This window comes from Rana temporaria, chromosome 12, assembly GCF_905171775.1.
Source record: "Rana temporaria chromosome 12, aRanTem1.1, whole genome shotgun sequence".
NCBI lineage: Eukaryota > Metazoa > Chordata > Amphibia > Anura > Ranidae > Rana > Rana temporaria.
Genome location: NC_053500.1, coordinates 131,754,907 through 131,773,363, shown reverse-complemented (window position 1 = coordinate 131,773,363; position 18,457 = coordinate 131,754,907). Strand labels below are relative to the sequence as shown.

Genomic DNA, 18,457 nt, shown 5'->3' with positions numbered 1-18,457 from the left:
GTGCTAGAAACAAAAACAGAGCGACAATTTTGAAAAAAAAAAAAGGGCAATATTTTGTACTTTTGCTATAATAAATATCCACACATTTAAAAAAAAAAAAAAGCAATTTTTTTTTCTCAGTTTAGGCCGATACGTATTCTTCTACATATTTTTTTGTTAAAAATCGCAATAAGCGTATATTGATTGGTTTGTGCAAAAGTTATAGCGTCTACAAAAAAGGGAATAGTTTTATGGCATTTTTATTATAATTTTTTTTTTGTTATGGCGATAATCTGCGATTTTTATCATGACTTATGGCGGACACATCAGACACTTTTGACGCTAGTTTGGGACCATTCACATTTATACAGCGATCAGTGCTATAAAAATGCACTAATTACTGTATAAATGTCACTGACAGAGAAGGGGTTAACTAGTTAACTCACGAAGACTGCAGTGGGCATGCATACGTGCCCGCACCCGCTACGGGGCAGGTTCAAAGCAATATATATATATATATATATATATCTTTGCCTGCCTGTCCCATTCTGCCAACGTAAATGTGCGTGAGGCAGTTGGCAAGCAGTTAACAGTTTTAACATTAGATTGAGGCTAATTATGCGAAGCAGAATCGGGTGTTTTTTTTTAAATCAATGCAGTACTTACCGTTTTAGAGATCGATGTTCTCCGCCGCTTCCGGGTATGGTCTTCGGGAATGGGCGTTCCTATCTGATTGACAGCCTTCCAACGGTCGCATACAGCGCGTCACGAGTTCTCGAAAGTAGCCGAATGTCGGTGCGCAGGCGCCGTATAGAGCCGCACCGACGTTCGGCAACTCGTGACGCGATGTATGCGACTGTCGGAAGGCTGGCAATCAAATAGGAACGCCCAGTCCCGCAGTCCATACCCGGAAGCGGCAGAGAACATCTATCTCTAAAACGGTAAGTACTTCATTGATTTTAAAAAAAACGCCCGATTCTGCTTCGCATAATTAGCCTCAATCTAATGTTAAAAAAAAAAATTCGGGTGAACTCCCGCTTTAACATAGACTACGCCTGATATAGCAGGGGTAACTTTACGGCGGAAAAAGCCTTACGGAAACAACGTAAAAAAAGCGCCGGCCGGACGTACGTTTGTGGATTGGCGTATCTAGCTAATTTGCATACTCGGCGCGGAAATCTACGGAAGCGCCACCTAGCGGCCAGCGTAAATATGCACCTTAGATCCGACGGCGTACTAAGACGTACGCCAGTCGGATCTAGCCCAGCTTCAGGCATATCTTGTTTTGTGCATCCAAAACAAAGATATGCCGGCGCAAACTAGAAGTTACGCGGCGTATCAATAGAATTTACCGTCGTAACTTCTTCGTGGATCTGGCCCAATGTTTTTTTTTTTTTTCTATTTTGATACGGTCACCAGTACATTACAGCCTCATCATATGACTGGTCTGGCGGTGATCAGAAATACTGATTAGTGACAGTATTTAAAAATATATAATATATATATATATATATATATATATATATATATATATATATATATATTTTTTTTAATTCAATGTTTTAAACATTATTTTAGTATATATATATATTTTTTACATAATGTCAGAGTAGTTCACAGCGCCATAGTTACACTGCATTACTCTGGGGTTCAGGATTTTAGGGCCAGATTCACAGAAGAAATACGCCGGAGTATCTACTGATACTCCGGCGTATTTTCAAATTAGCCGCGTCGTATCTTAATTTGTGATTCACAAACAAGATACGACGGCATTTGGCTAAGATCCGACAGGCTTACGGCTTTGTACGCCTTCGGATCTTAGGCTGCAATACTTCGGCCGCCGCTGCGTGGAGTTCGCGTCGTTTTCCAGCGTCGGGTATGCAAATTAGCTTTTACGGCAATCCACGAAGCTACTCGCGTGCGTTACGTCGTCGTTTTTTCCCGTCACAAAGTTAAGCCTGCTTTTTCATGGCTTAACTTTAGACGAGCCATGTTAAAGTATGGCCGTCGTTCCCGCGTCTAATTGAAATGTTGTTTTTTTGCGCAAGTACGTTACGTACGTCGCCATTCACAAACACGTCAGGGCGCCGTAATTTCGCGCAAAGCACGGCGGGAAATTTCCAAACGGAGCATGCGCAGAACGTTCGGCGCGGGAACGCGCTTAATGTAAATGGTACACGCCCCATTCGAATTAGGCGGGCTTGCGCCGGACGGCTTTACGCTACGCCGCCGAAAGTTTACACGCAAGTGCTTGGTGAAGCAGGCACTTGCGCTGAAAACTTGCGGCGGTGTAACGTAAAGACGATACGTTACGCCGCCGCAGTTTTCTATGAATCTGGCCCTTATTTTTTACCCGTCATGAATAGTAAGATATTAAAGTATATTATGGTATCTTTATATCTTAATAAATAGTAAGCTATTACAGTATATAAAATGGTATCTCATAGTAACTAAGCTTACACAATTATATCTTTAAAAACTAGACAGACAAGGAGAACGGAAGATAATGCCCTGTCGCCGTCCCAAGCGTCATCGAATATTTAGAGTCAAAGTGGGCGGGGCTTCTGAGTCAGACCCAACCTGCTTAACAAGTTCAGGTCAGCCTGACACCTGAGAGAAATATTCATTCTGTGAGTGACGAGCGCTGTAGTAGTAGATGAACGCACACTGACAATAGGTAGACAAGTCTATATAGGCAGATTAGGAATATTCCAAACCCGCAGAGAAGAGCAAGATTGGCGCAGGGGGTGGAGCCATCCAAAAACTGACATTTGGGCAGAGGGATCTACAATGGAACATTTCTGGATCTAATGGAACTTCTGCTCATTCTACAGCTACATACCGGCCAGCATATCCTAAATGTAGCCTAACCAGACACATTTATTTTGAAGGTTTTAAGGAAGACGTCATGGATTTAAGAGGCTGCTCTCCGTAATAAAAAGAATCGAAGGGTAAGATAATCGTTTTTTTTTTTTAATTAATAGTCCATAGCTGACAGTATGTTAGAATCACTTTATAACTTGGGCTAGCTACATGGTAATTTGTCTAATGACTGTGATAAGTGACAACACCATATTAGAGCGTTGAGATTATTAGTTGTATCACCCCACAGAGTGGTACTGGGGATACAAAGACAGTAACCAGTGCCACGTCCTATGGGGCAGATCCACAAAGATCTGCCCCGGCGCAGTGTATCTGAGATACGCTACGCCGTCGTAACTTACTTTTTTTGGTTTGAATCCTGGAAGAATTCGCGCCGTAAGTTACGGCGGTTTAGTGCATCTCTCGCGGCGTTACGGCGCCTAATTCAAATCGGCGAGTAGGGGGGCGCGTTTCATTTAAATAAAGCGCGTCCCCGCACCGAACGAACTGCGCATGCGCCGTCCCTAAATTTCCCGCCGTGCATTGCGCTAAATGACGTCGCAAGGTTTTGACGTGGACGTAAATTACGTCCAGCCCGATTCACGGACGACTTACGCAAACAAATTTTTTTTTTTTCAATTATACGCGGGAAAGACGGCCATACTTAACATTGAGTACGCCACCAAACAGCAGCTGTAACTATACGCCGAAAAAAAGCCGACTAGAGACGACGTAAAAGAATGCGACGGCCGCGTGTATGTTCGTGGATCGTTGGAAATAGCTAATTTGCATACCCGACGCGGAAAACGACAAGAACTCCACCCAGCGGACGCCGAAGAATTGCATCTTAGATCCGAAGGCGTACGAAGCCGTACGCCGGTCGGATCCAACCCAGATGCCGTCGTATCTTCTTTTGAGGATTCAAAACAAAGATACGACGCGGGAAATTTGAAAGTACGCCGGCGCATCAGTAGATACGCCGGCGTACTCGCTTTGTGGATCTGCCCCTATGAATTTAGAATAGAGAGAGAAGATGGGAGCAGTGTTGCCAACCTACCAGATTGAAATTTACTGGCACGACACCCGAAATTTACTGGCGCAGCCAAGTTTTTACTGGCATTTCACAAAAGTTACTAAAATAAATTTTTAGGTGCAAATTTCAGAATTTAGGCTACAAACAAGTACGCTAGGCAAATAGCAAATGTGATTTAAGGTAGATATTAATGTAAAAAAACATATTTTTGTTATTTTGGATATAATAAAGGGCAAATTATTTAGTCACAACACCCCCTGCCTCCACCCCCCTCTGCCACCAACAACCCCTGCGTTCACCCCCCTCTGTGGTGCCACAATCTTCCCCTGCCTCCAATCTCCCTCTGCCTCCAATCTCCCCCAGGCCCCCTGCCTCTATCCCCCTCTGCGCTGCCACTAACAACCCCTGTCTCCTAACGCCCCCTGCCTTCAATCCATCGTCCCCTGCCTCCATCCCCCTCTGCGGTGCCACTAACAACCCCTGTCACCATCCCCACCCTCTGCGATGCCACCCTCCCCCTCTGCGGTGCCACCAGGGCTCAAGTCCTGCGGGAACGCGTGGGAATGGAGTTCCTGCACTTTTTTCACAGCAGGAACGCAGTTCCCTTTGCAGGACTAGAGCAGCCAAGAGCAGTCGAGCCGATCCTTCACTAAGCGGCGATGCCCAGCTCGAGTCACTGTCAGGGGCAGTCGAACCCTAGTAATCCTTTATGTTACTGGCCGCTTCCTGTATATGGATTCATCAGGTAGTGTGCGGGTATTCCATCACTTCCTCGATGCCACAATGTCTCCTGGGAGCTTTTGTCATTGTTCCCAGGAGACACTCTGGAGGTCTGCCGCGAGTTATCGTGGGATTTAGAAAGAACTTGCGGTTTAGTAGTTATGAATATGAGCGTATCATTTTTTTTTTGGTGGGGGAGTGAATCTTGGGTGAGAGTTCCCACACTTTTTTCCCCAGGACTTGACCCCTGGTTGCCACCAACATCCCCTGCCTCCAATCTCCCCCAGGCCCCCTGCCTCCAAATCACCCCATGCCTCCATTGTCCCCTGCCTCCATCCCCCTCTATGGTGCCACCAACAACCTCTGCCTCCATCCCCCCACCATCTGCGGTGCTACCATCCCCCTCTGCGGTGCCACTAACACCCCCTGCCTCCAATCTCCCCCTGCCTCTTTCCCCCCTCTGCGGTGCCACCGCAGCCACCATCACCCCCTGCCTCCAATCACCCCCTGCCTCCAATCTCCATGCGCAGTTCCAAGACGAACCGATCTCGGCTATTTTTACTGGCACATTCCTGCAACCACGGACATTTACGAACGGGGGGAAAAAAGTGCCCGTTTTTACCGACTGTCCGTAAAAATACGTATGGTTGGCAACACTGGATGGGACTTGGACTTTTTAGGCACAACCAATGAATTATACAAAAATATAATTGTATTATGAACATATAAAATTTACACGATCTCTACAAAACCCACATTGATAGATCAACACATAATCTACAATACCGCTACTGTACATAATCACATAAGTACACGGAGACTAGGAAATTAATCACTCCATAGTCATTCCATATTGTGAAAGAATCCAGAGACAGAGAAGCGGTAAATGGATGTTCAAGAAAGAATATTCGCTCTACATGTTACGCGCTCGTTGCGCTTCTTCAGGAGAATTTACATGGTTTGATAGTCAATGTAAATGCTCCTGAAGAAGTGCAACCAGCGCGTAACATGTAGAGCGAATTTTCTTTCTTGAACATATGAGAGCTTTGTTTTTTTTTTGTTTTTTTTAAACAAAATTGGAAAAATAAAAAGCATAAGAAAATTTGCGTAATGATTACAAAGGTTGACTTTTATATGTTGCCCATAATGGGCGATGTGTACCAAAAAACATGTTGAGGGACACCCCTATGTAAGGTACTTGAGATAACTAATCATGATGATACTATGTCTGAGGCTTGCTAACAAAATAAAATACATATTTTTTTAAAGAGGTTAAAAAAAAGGAAAGTTTAGCGAAGGGTTGAATTAATTTACATTGGCAAGAGCTGGCAGCATGGTAACATAATTTGGGTGGCACTACTACAAACGTTACTTGGGCTAGCCACTCTTGGTGCTATGCCTAGGGACTTTGTTGGTTGACAACATTTTATAAAATGCTTATTTGTTTAAATTCTGAATTTTAACAGTAAAAAAATATAAAAAATTGAGTAAAAATGAGTCTTATGATTGGAAGGGTGGGTTAAATTGGAATAAATTGAACCTATTTGGTGGCATTAGAGAACCATTTTGAAGGACACCCCTATGGAAGGTACTTGTGCTAGCTTCTCATGGTGCCCCGAAGGTTGCCGTGGATAATAAAATAAAATACCTAAAGGGAATTTCAAAGCTTCAAAAACAAGGTTTAATGAAGGGGTGAATTAATTTACATAGTGGAAAGCTGGCAGCATTTTAAAATTATTTTGGGAGTACTACTATGAAAGTCACTCGCTAGCAACTCATGGTACAATGTCTAGGGACTGTGATGATTGACATAGATTGATTATTCTAATATATTATAAGTTCTGCATTTCAATACCTTTTCTTTTGTACCAGAAATGCCAATGATAATGTGTACATAAAGGGCTGGATTCAGGTAGAATTGCGCATTATTTACGGAGGCGCAGGGCAACGTTTTTGCCCTGCGCCCCCGCAAATTTGCTGCGCTGCCCTTGATTCACGGAGCAGTAGCTTCGTAAATTGCGTGGGCGCGCCGGCAAAATGCCCGGCGCAAGCACGCGCAATTTAAATGATCCCGTAGGGGGCGGGAATCATTTAAATTAGGCGCATTCCCGCGCCGATCGTAGAGCGCATGCTCCGTCGGGAAACTTTCCCGACGTGCATTGCGGCAAATGAAGTTTGCTTCATTTGCTTCAAAGTGAACGTGAATGGCGTTCAGCGCCATTCACGATTCACTTACGCAAACTACGTAAAATTCAAATTTCGCGACGCGGGAACGACGGGTATACGCAACATTGGCTGCCCCTGCTAATAGCAGGGGCAGCCTTACGCAAAAGCCGCCGTATGGAAACGACGTAAATTGCGTACGCAGGGCTCGCGCAACGTTGTGAATCGGTGTTAGTATGCAATTTGCATACTATACACTGAGCACAACGGGAACGCCACCTAGCGGCCATCGCAAGAATGCAGCCTAAGATATGCGGGCATAAGAGCCCTATGCCACGCATATCTTAGGCTGCAGTCGGCGTAACGAGGTTCCTGAATCAGGAGCACTCGTTACGCCGGGGCAAGTAAGCAATTGCGCTGTGTAACCTATGGTTACACAGGCGCAATTGCTTCTTGAATCCAGGCCACAGTTTATATGCTAGCAAAAAGATATACGCTATACTAAAAATCTCAATGTGTATATTTTCAAGCTGGTGGTCTATAATAAGGCTTACTCATTTGAACTTTTTGGTTCAAATAAGTAATCTAAAAAGTGGACACTGCTTCCTCAGAACATGTTCATCCCCAGGGCTGCAGTTTCCTTGGTTGCTGGGTCGCCGTCGGTTATGTAGCTATGTAGCCGGCAGCGTCATAGCAACCAATAACACGCCCCTGGTCCTATTCAGCTGCTAGCTGGGAGTTTCCCGTCATTGACCAAATATGGCCATTGTCAAATCTGCATATTGATGTGAGGCAGCATCTCTTGCTACATTCAGCTGGTAACTGGGGAATCTCCCAGCCGGAAGTTCAGTGAGGCCAGAGATACATCATTGGTTGCCAAGAGGCTGGTAGCTGCTGCTGGCATCCAAGCAACCTACAGACCATGAGTGAGGAGCTTCCATATTCATGACAGCTTCCCAGCCTAGACCTCCACTCTCTCATTACACCAACTTAGAGTTGGTCTTAAATACCACCAGTTTGCTTATCTGCGAACTGTTGGTAGTTCTTGTGAATTTGTTGTAACCATAGCCAGGTCTTACCTCTGTCTACCTGGTGCTAGAAGGTACAGGGGCACCTTGATGGGGAAAGCTGATGTAAGGGGGTTCTGTGATGGACAGACATGGCATGATGTAAAGGGTCACTGGGATAGGGACACCTGCTGTAGGGGGCACCTGATGTAAGGAAGTACTCTGATGAGGACATGTGATGTAAGGGGGGCTCTCTGATGTAAGATGGCACTCTAATGGGGCCCCTGATGTAATGGGGTACACTGATTGGGCACCTGATGTAAGGGGGCACTCTGATGAGGGCACTTGATGTAAGAGGGCACTCTGATGGGGCACCTGATGTAATAGGGTACGCTGATTAGGCACCTGATGTAAGGGAGCACTCTGATGAGGACATGTGATGTAAGGGGGCATTCTGATGAGGACACCTGATGTAAGGGGGCACTCTGATGGGGGCACCTGATGTAATAGGGTACGCTGATTAGGCACCTGATGTAAGGGAGCACTCTGATGAGGACACCTGATGTAAGGGGGTGCTCTTATGGGGATACCTGCTGTAAGGAGGCACGCTGATGAGGACATGTGATGTAAGGGGACACTCTGATAGGAGTACCTGATGTAGAAGGGCACTCTTATGGGGACAGCTGATGTAAGGGGGTAGGGGCTGGTATAAGGATTTTTGATACCCTAGGCAAAACCTAATTTTGCTACCCCCCCTTGGCCCTACCCCCTTTGCCCTGCCCATGTATACCCCACCTTTGTATGTAAGTGTCCACCAAATGTAGCCTTACCATCGCCCATCAATGCAGCCACACCAGTGCCCATCAATGCAGCCTACCAGTGCCCATCATTGAATGTTTGCTTGCTTCCATTCATTCGGGAGTCGGGACACAGACACGGCCCTCCGCCGCCGCAGTGCCTCTGATACTATGTGCGAACGGAGCGGTGGCTGCTTGCTGATGCTGAGACTTAGTTGCTTGCTGCAGAGAGAAGAAAGTAGGAACACCCATGGCCGGGCGCCCTAGGCAGCTGCCTAGTTTGCCTAGTGGTAGTACCGGCCCTGTAAGGGGGTACTCTGATAGGGACTGCTGATGTAAGAGGAAACTGTGATGGGGACACTGTGATGGAGACACCTGATATCAGAGTGCACTGTGATGGGGACACCTGATGTAAGGGGGCACTGTGATGGGGACACCTGATGTAAGGGGGCACTGTGATGGGGACACCTGATGTAAGGGGGCACTGTGATGGGGACACCTGATGTAAGGGGGCACTGTGATGGGGACATCTAATGTCAGAGTGCAATGTGATGGGGACACTGATGGGGACACCTGATGTAAGAGGGTACTGTGATGGAGACACCTGATGTAAGGGGGCACTGTGATGGGGACATCTGATGTAAGGGGGTACCGTGATGGGGACACCTGATGTAAGGGGGTACCGTGATGGGGACATCTGATGTCATAGTGCAATGTGATGGGGACATCTGATGTAAGGGGGTAATGCAATGGGGACACCTGATGTAAGGGGGTACCGTGATGGGGACACCTGATGTAAGGGGGCACTGTGATGGGGACACCTGATGTCAGAGTGCAATGTGATGGGGACACTGATGGGGACACCTGATGTAAGGGGGCACTGTGATGGGGACATCTGATGTAAGGGGGTACCGTGATGGGGACACCTGATGTAAGGGGGTACCGTGATGGGGACATCTGATGTCATAGTGCAATGTGATGGGGACATCTGATGTCAGAGTGCACTGTGATAGGGACACCTGATGTAAGGGGGTACCGTGATGGGGACACCTGATGTAAGGGGGCACTGTGATGGGGACACCTGATGTAAGGGGGCACTGTGGTGGGGACATCTGATGTCAGAGTGCAATGTGATGGGGACACTGATGGGGACACCTGATGTAAGGGGGTACTGTGATGGGGACACCTGATGTAAGGGGGTACTGTGATGGGGACATCTGATGCCAGAGTGCACTGTGATGGGGACACCTGATGTAAGGGGGTACCGTGATGGGGACACCTGATGTAAGGGGGCACTGTGATGGGGACACCTGATGTCAGAGTGCAATGTGATGGGGACACTGATGGGGACACCTGATGTAAGGGGGCACTGTGATGGGGACATCTGATGTAAGGGGGTACCGTGATGGGGACACCTGATGTAAGGGGGTACCGTGATGGGGACATCTGATGTCATAGTGCAATGTGATGGGGACATCTGATGTCAGAGTGCACTGTGATAGGGACACCTGATGTAAGGGGGTACCGTGATGGGGACACCTGATGTAAGGGGGCACTGTGATGGGGACACCTGATGTAAGGGGGCACTGTGGTGGGGACATCTGATGTCAGAGTGCAATGTGATGGGGACACTGATGGGGACACCTGATGTAAGGGGGTACTGTGATGGGGACACCTGATGTAAGGGGGTACTGTGATGGGGACATCTGATGCCAGAGTGCACTGTGATGGGGACACCTGATGTAAGGGGGTACCGTGATGGGGACACCTGATGTAAGGGGGCACTGTGATGGGGACACCTGATGTAAGGGGGTACTGTGATGGGGACACCTGATGTAAGGGGGCACTGTGATGGGGACATCTGATGTCAGAGTGCACTGCAATGGGGACACCTGATGTAAGGGGGTACTGTGATGGGGACACCTGATGTAAGGGGGCACTGTGATGGGGACATCTGATGTCAGAGTGCACTGCAATGGGGACACCTGATGTAAGGGGGTACCGTGATGGGGACACCTGATGTAAGGGGGCACTGTGATGGGGACACCTGATGTAAGGGAGTACTGTGATGGGGACACCTGATGTAAGGGGGCACTGTGATGGGGACACCTGATGTAAGGGGGTACTGTGATGGGGACACCTGATGTAAGGGCGCACTGTGATGGGGACACCTGATGTAAGGGGGTACTGTGATGGGGACACCTGATGTAAGGGGGCACTGTGATGGGGACATCTGATGTCAGAGTGCACTGCAATGGGGACACCTGATGTAAGGGGGTACTGTGATGGGGACACCTGATGTAAGGGGGCACTGTGATGGGGACATCTGATGTCAGAGTGCACTGCAATGGGGACACCTGATGTAAGGGGGTACTGTAATGTGGACACCTGATGTAAGGGGCACTCTGTTCTATGGAACATTATATGTATCTATCACATGTACCCCATAAACCATGAGATTCAGGCCTCTGCTAGATAAAAAATATATACTGGGCAGACCTTATTGAATGTTAATTCAATGCCCCAGGCCTAGGCGATTTTCTATGTACCCTGCTTTATGGATTCAATAAAGAATTGACCCTGTAATGTTGTGTCTCCATCCATCACATTGAAACAAATCATTATTTTCTGTCTTGCTCTATATAATTTGATCTTACAATCTGGTTGCAGATAGCAGCAGCCCCCCTTTTATGCCTTGGGGTTTGTAGGTTGAACATATTTATCTATGGAATGTAGGATTCTCGGTATGGTGGAATGTATCAAACGCTATGCGGGAAGCTTAGCCATGCCGGTAGGACAGGAACGGCAAGGGGTCTGCGGATGGGGCGTGGAGACAGAACACAATAGGAGAAATCCAGGGCGGAGTATTTAATTAAATGCGTTCTCGCCTGAAATTTGTATCGCTTTCATTACACCAACATTTTGATTAGTCACGGGCTGAAGAGGAAATAAAGCACATTGGGGTTACACCAAGTGTACAGATCTTGTTTGACTTGTTGATTTCTCGAACTGGCTGACTCAGGTACAGAAGATTATACTGTATGTAAATATCATCAATTACCGATCGCAGTCCCCGGGCCGTTCTCTGCCCATAGTGGAGCCGACAGATTTTCTGGATTTTCCAGAATTTTTACATGGTTGGGGGCTTTTTTAGGCCACAATGAGCATCAAAACACCAGATATAACATGTATTATGGTAAAGCACGGTAATGTACTGTATATGGGTGTTGCCGTACATGAACACTCATTGTTACCCCCATCCCAACATATACTATGGGCCAGATTCAGGTACCTGCGCTGCGGCGTGACGTATCTCGTTTACGTTACACCGCCGCAAGTTTTCAGCGCAAGTGCTTGATTCACAAAGCACTTGCCTGTAAACTTGCGGCGGTGTAACGTAAATGCGTTCGGCGCAAGCCCGCCTAATTCAAATGGGGCGGGTGACCACGTGTCCCAGATTGCCCGGGACAGTCCCGCATTTTGCAGGTCTGTCCCGGGCACCTTCATTTCAGGATAATACAGTGTCCCGGAATGAAACTGACACAGCCACCCCCCCCAAAGCCTAACTAATGCCCCCAAAAAAGGCCGCCACATCACTGCTTTACTCACTGACAGTACTTGTCCTGGCCGGGAATGCCTGGAGGAGCACAATCCCCGCCCCCTGCTTGTGATTGGAGAAATCCTAAATCCCGCCTCTTGTGTCCAATCACTGTGCTGTGATTCGTTACAGCACAAGCTGATTTTTGGGAAGGGGGTGTCCCTGAATTTGTAGTTTGGAAATGTGGTCACCCTAGGCGTGTACCATTTAAATTAGGTGCGTTCCCGCGCCGAACGTTCTGCGCATGCTCCGTTAGGAAATTTCCCGCCGTGCTTTGCGCGAAATTACGGCGCCCCGACTTGTTTTTTGAACGACCCCAGATATCGCCCCAACACTCTGACCCCGCTACACCCCAGATATCCCCCCAGCACTCTGACCCCGCTACACCCCAGATATCCCCCCAACACTCTGACCCCGCTACACCCCAGATATCCCCCCAACACTCTGACCCCGCTACACCCCAGATATCCCCCCAACACTCTGACCCCGCTACACCCCAGATATCCCCCCAACACTCTGACCCCGCTACACCCCAGATATCCCCCCAGCACTCTGACCCCGCTACACCCCAGATATCCCCCCAACACTCTGACCCCGCTACACCCCAGATATCCCCCCAGCACTCTGACCCCTCTACACCCCAGATATCCCCCCAGCACTCTGACCCCTCTACACCCCAGATATCCCCCCAGCACTCTGACCCCTCTACACACCAGATATCCCCTGCCTCCTGCCTACTCGATTTCTGTTTACCTGCACTGTCTCCATTGTAGGGGCCCCACAGCATTACTTTGCCCAGGGGCCCATGATGCTATTAAGACGGCCCTGGTGCACAAAGCAAGTTCCATAAAGACATAGATGAGCGAGTTTGGGAAAGAGAAACTTGCCCTGCACCTCAACCTGAAAGAGTATCTTTGGGATGAATTAGAGTGGAGACTGCGAGCCAGGCCTTCTCATCCATATCAGTGCCTGACCTCACAAATGCGCTTCTGGAAGAATGGTCAAACATTCCCATAGACACACTCCTAAACCTTGTGGACGGCCTTCCCAGAAGAGTTGAAGCTGTTATAGCTGCAAAGGGCGGGGCCAACTCAACATTGAACCCTACGGACTAAGACTGGGATGCCATTAAAGTTCATTTGCGTGTAAAGGCAGGCGTCACAATACTTTTGGTAATGTAGTATATACACCTCTGAGCAGTGGGCTAGATTCAGGTACCGCTGCGCACTTCTTACGGAGGCGCAGCGTACCGTTTTTGCCCTGCGCCCCCGCAAATTATCTGCGCTACGCTTCATTCACGAAGCAGTAGCCACGTAATTTGCGTGGGCGCTCCTCAAACATGCCCGGCGTAAGGGCGCGTAATTTAAATGATCCCGTAGGGGGCGTGGATCATTTAAATTAGGCGCGTTCCCGCGCCGAACGTAGTGCGCATGCTCCGTCGGGAAACTTTCCCGACGTGCATTGCGGTAAATGACGTCGCAAGGACGTCATTTGCTTCAAAGTGAACGTAAATGGCGTCCAGCGCCATTCACTTACGCAAACGACATAACATTTTAACTTTGCGACACGGGAACGACGGGTATACGTAGCATTGGCTGCCCCTGCTAATAGCAGGGGCAGCCTTACGCGAAAACCGCCGTACGCAAACGACGTAAACTGCGTACGCAGGGCTCGCGTAACGTTGTGAATCGGCGTTAGTATGCAATTTGCATACTATACGCAGAGCACAACGGCAACGCCACCTAGCGGCCATCGCAAGAATGCAGCCTAAGATATGCGGGCATAGGAGCCTTATGCCAGTCATATCTTAGGCTGCAGTCGGCGTATCAAGGTTCCTGAATCAGGAGCATTCGTTACGCCGGCGCAAGTAAGCAATTGCGCTGCGTAACTATGGTTACGCAGGCGCAATTGCTCTCTGAATCCGGGCCATTGTTTTCAAAAAGTGCACAATGTTGTGGTGTGAATGGGACCACATGAACATTTTTCCTGGTGCCTAAAAATGAAAGTTCCCCCAATATAACTTTTTTAAAGCCCCATCTTGCCTAGTGTTGGATGATCCTCCATTCACATACTCGCCCACGCAGCATAGTCAGCGTTTCCCCAACACTGTTCAAAGTGAAAGAAAAAAAAGTTTTAGCTTTTAACATTTATTTTGGGACTTGAGTCAGTTGTTTTGCAATTTAAAGGGCATAGTCCGCCCCCGGGCTTTTTCGGCTTTGTCATAACTAAAGTGATATTTCAGTTCAAGATGTAGCCTGGAGGGCGTAGGCCGGGTTCAGATTGGTGAAATGCCTTAGCGCATGCACGTTATTTAGAATGTTAAAGGGGTTGTAAAGGTTTGTTTTTTATTTTCTAAATACGGTAGGTTCCTTTAAGCTAGTACATTGTTGGTTCACTTACCTTTTCCTTCCATTTCCCTTCCCTTCTTTTCTTTGTCTGAATTTCTCACTTCCTGTTCCTTCCCAGTATGCTTGCCCCCATCATTCGAGCCGTTCTGGCTGGGGGTTAGTCAGCGTGCTCTCCCCCTCCCTTGGGACTACATCCCTGCGGGGAGACACTACCAAAATCTGAACCTTTTGTTTTGGGTCTACTGGACACACCTTCTCTGCAATACTTAGGGCCAGATCCACATACATTTCGATCGGCGCAGCGTATCAGAGATCCACTACGCCGCCGTACCTTACCTGGCATATATTCGAATCCTCAGCGAGTTCGCGCCGTAAGTTACGGCGGCGTACTGTATTTCTGGTGGCGGATTTCAAATTGGGCGGGTTGGGGGCGGGATTAATTTAAATGAAGCGCGTCCCCGCGCCGAATGAACTGCGCATGCGTCGTCCCAAAATTTTCCGCCGTGCATTGCGCTAAATTACGTCGCTAGAACCAAATTTTTTTTAACTTAGCAGGGGCAAGTTTACGCTTACGGAAACGTCGTAAATGCACTGCGTCGTCCGCGCGTACGTTCGGGAATCTCGCGTAAATGGCTAATTTGCATAGACGACGGGGAAAACGACGAGGCGACACCTAGCGGCGGGAAAAAAAAATTGCATTCAAGATCTGACAGTGTAAGAGCCTTACGCCTGTCAGATCTAAGGGATATCTATGTGTAACTGATTCTAAGAATCAGTCGCATAGATACAACGGCCCAGATAGACGGCGCAAATGGCGTTGCGCCGTCGTAAGCCCTTTGAGAATCTGGGCCTATCAGTATAATTGTGATAAAATAAATCTCAAGTATCACCACCCAAAGTTCCAGCACCATCCATTAACTACTCCTCCCCTTTTGTCCTCCATAGCTGCCAGAACTAGCCTGGCTTGGATGGGTGGAGTAACAGAAACCAAAAGTGGACCTATTATTAAAACTCCGCTTAGCATAAATCAATAGGCAGACGTCGGCTCCACCAAATGAAATGACATGGGTGCTGTGAGTAAACTCTGCTGCTCCTGACCTTCCCTTCCCATGACATAAAGCCTAGGTAAGGATCACATGGTTATTAGATAAAAGGAGGACTTTGGATGTTTCACATAAGTTGCCGACCGCGCACGGCAGCTTTACTGCTACAGTGCAGGCTGGCTGCGCAGAATCTCTCACACACACACATACATACATACATACATACATACGGGTTGTCCCGATACCGATACCAGTATTCCAGCCATGTCCCCCACATATTCCAGCCATGTCCCCCACATAATGTATACCCATTTGCGGGAGTACTCGTACTCCCGCAAATACCCCCGATACTGAAATAGAATACTTGTTCCCCCCCGCCGCCGTCGCCGCAAAGCCGCCGCCGTTAATCAGCGTGCGGGGAACATTACAGCTTTCGTTTGAATAGCTGTATCCCCGCCGCGTATAGACACTCCCCCTTGTGCGGGATTGGACGGATGATCTGTCCAATCCCGCGCAAGGGGGAGTGTCTATACGCGGCGGGGATACAATTATTCAAACTAAAGCTGTAATGTTCCCTGCACGCTGATTAACGGCGGCACGTGCGGCATCATCAAGGTATGTAGGACATGGCTGCATTATGTGGGGGACATGGCTGCATTATGTGGGGGACATGGCTGCATTATGTGGGGGACATGGCTGCATTATGTGGGGGACATGGCTGCAATATGTGGGGGACATGGCTGCAATATGTGGGGGACATGGCTGCAATATGTGGGGGACATGGCTGCAATATGTGGGGGACATGGCTGCATTATGTGGGGGACATGGCTGCATTATGTGGGGGACATGGCTGCAATATGTGGGGGACATGGCTGCATTATGTGGGGGACATGGCTGCATTATGTGGGGGACATGGCTGCATTATGTGGGGGACATGGCTGCATTATGTGGGGGACATGGCTGCATTATGTGGGGGACATGGCTGCAATATGTGGGGGACATGGCTGCAATATGTGGGGGACATGGCTGCAATATGTGGGGGGACATGGCTGCAATATGTGGGGGACATGGCTGCAATATGTGGGGGGACATGGCTGCATTTGGGGACACATTTCAAAAAAGTATGGGTATTCGGTATCGGCGAGTACTTGAAAAAAAGTATCGGTACTTGTACTCAGTCCTAAAAAAGTGGTATCGGGACAACATACATACATACATACATACATACATACAATTCTGCTTTTCCAGGTAGAGTGTGCATGTGCACGCCGCCAGCAGCAGGCTGTGCTGTGATTGGTCACACCACAAGTCCATCAGCTGGTGCCAGCCAGTGGATGACCGCTGGCAACTGCTGATCGGCAAGGAGGAAGACAGGATGGAGCTCTGTGTATGTAAACAAAGCAAAGCTCTGTCCTGTCAGTGGGGATGTGCTGGTTTTTGTTTCCCTGAAAAAACAACAACATACAGTAGATCCTTGGATTACGAGCATAATCCGTTCCAGGAGAATGCTTGTAATCCAAAGCACTCGCATATCAAAGCGATTTTCCCCATAGAAGTCAATGGAAACAAAGATAATTAGTTCCACATTAACTTCTATGGCATGCAACACCGCATGTGGCCAGAGGTGGGGGGGCGTCGGAAAGCCTTTGGAAATACTTCGAGGACAGGCACCCCCGCACCTCTGGCCAAATGCGGTACTGCACACCCCATTAGCTTGAATGCGACACTCGCAAACTGAGTCAGAATAAAAAAAAAAGTTGCTCGTTATTCACAACGCTCATTAACCGTGTTACTCGTAAACCGATGTTCCACTGTATCTCTAATGCCTCGTACACACGGCCGGACTTTTTTTCTCTCGGAAAGTCCGGCCGTGTGTAGCCTCCATCGGACGTCCGACGGACCTTAGATAGAGAATCTGTTCTCTTTCTGTCTGTCGGACTTCCAACGGGGTCAAAAGTCCGACCATGTGTACAAGGCATTAGTCTCGGTTCACACTAGTGCGGTTTCAAAGTCGCCCGATTTTGAAGCCGCGCGGCACAGAGCGACTATATAGCGGTTTGCAAACAACTTTTTTAACAGAAGTCAATGCAAGTTGCTCTGAAGTCGCCCCCAAGTAGCGCGGGAACCTTTTTCTAAATCGGAGCGACTTGAGTCGCTCCGATTTCCATTGCACTGCACTGAATGGGGCGCGACCTGTCAGGGGACCATGTCACCCGACAGGTCACCCCAGTGAAAGCAGCCTTAAGTGAAAGCAGTACACAGTACACACATAAACACTGGCCTAGGCACACATTTAACCCTTTGCTCACCTTAGATGTTTAACCCCTTTCCCAGCCAGTGTCATTAGTAGGGGCGGCTAGAAACGAATAGCCGCGCCCTCGTCCCGGATCGCTCCCCGCTGGTTTCCGACCGCCGCATGTACCGGGGGGGGGGGGTCCCGATCGGACCCCCGACCCCGGGAAAGGCAGGGACGTACATGTACGCCCGTACGTGCCATTCTGTGGACGTACATATAGATGCGGCGGCGTTAACCGGTTAAATGTAACCATATTGCTACACTTAGAGGCGTCTCTCATTCATCCTCTAGGAAGAGGATGAATGAATGTTGACTCCTGTGCACAGAAAGGAGCAATGACAACCCATAGCTGTTCCTGTTCCTGTATCTGTGTGTACGTTTTATCAGCAGTCACCTTCTTCAAGGTCAGTGTCCCTGCCAGAGCCACCGCGTGGAATGCAGCCTGCAAACACCTTATCTCTGTGTGGCTCCTGGCACTTATGATTATTTTACTTTAACAAGATAAGTAATATCTAAAAAAGGTATAAAAAAAAAACATCTGCGATAATTTATTATAACCGCTTAACCTTCTGCAGCTTCTCCGCTGCCGCGCAGGAACAAGAATCCTCAGA

General features: G+C 48.3%; 1 protein-coding gene across 1 annotated transcript in view; it reads left to right on the top strand.

Annotated features, from left to right (window-relative positions):
- The first annotated feature begins 2,585 nt into the window (after positions 1-2,585).
- The window catches only part of EPN3 (epsin 3), a 46,962-nt gene continuing 31,090 nt past the window's right edge, over positions 2,586-18,457 (top strand). The window contains exon 1 of the mRNA XM_040330724.1: positions 2,586-2,930. The gene's annotated coding sequence lies outside the window, so the exon portion shown is untranslated. The remainder of the gene's footprint in view (positions 2,931-18,457) is intronic.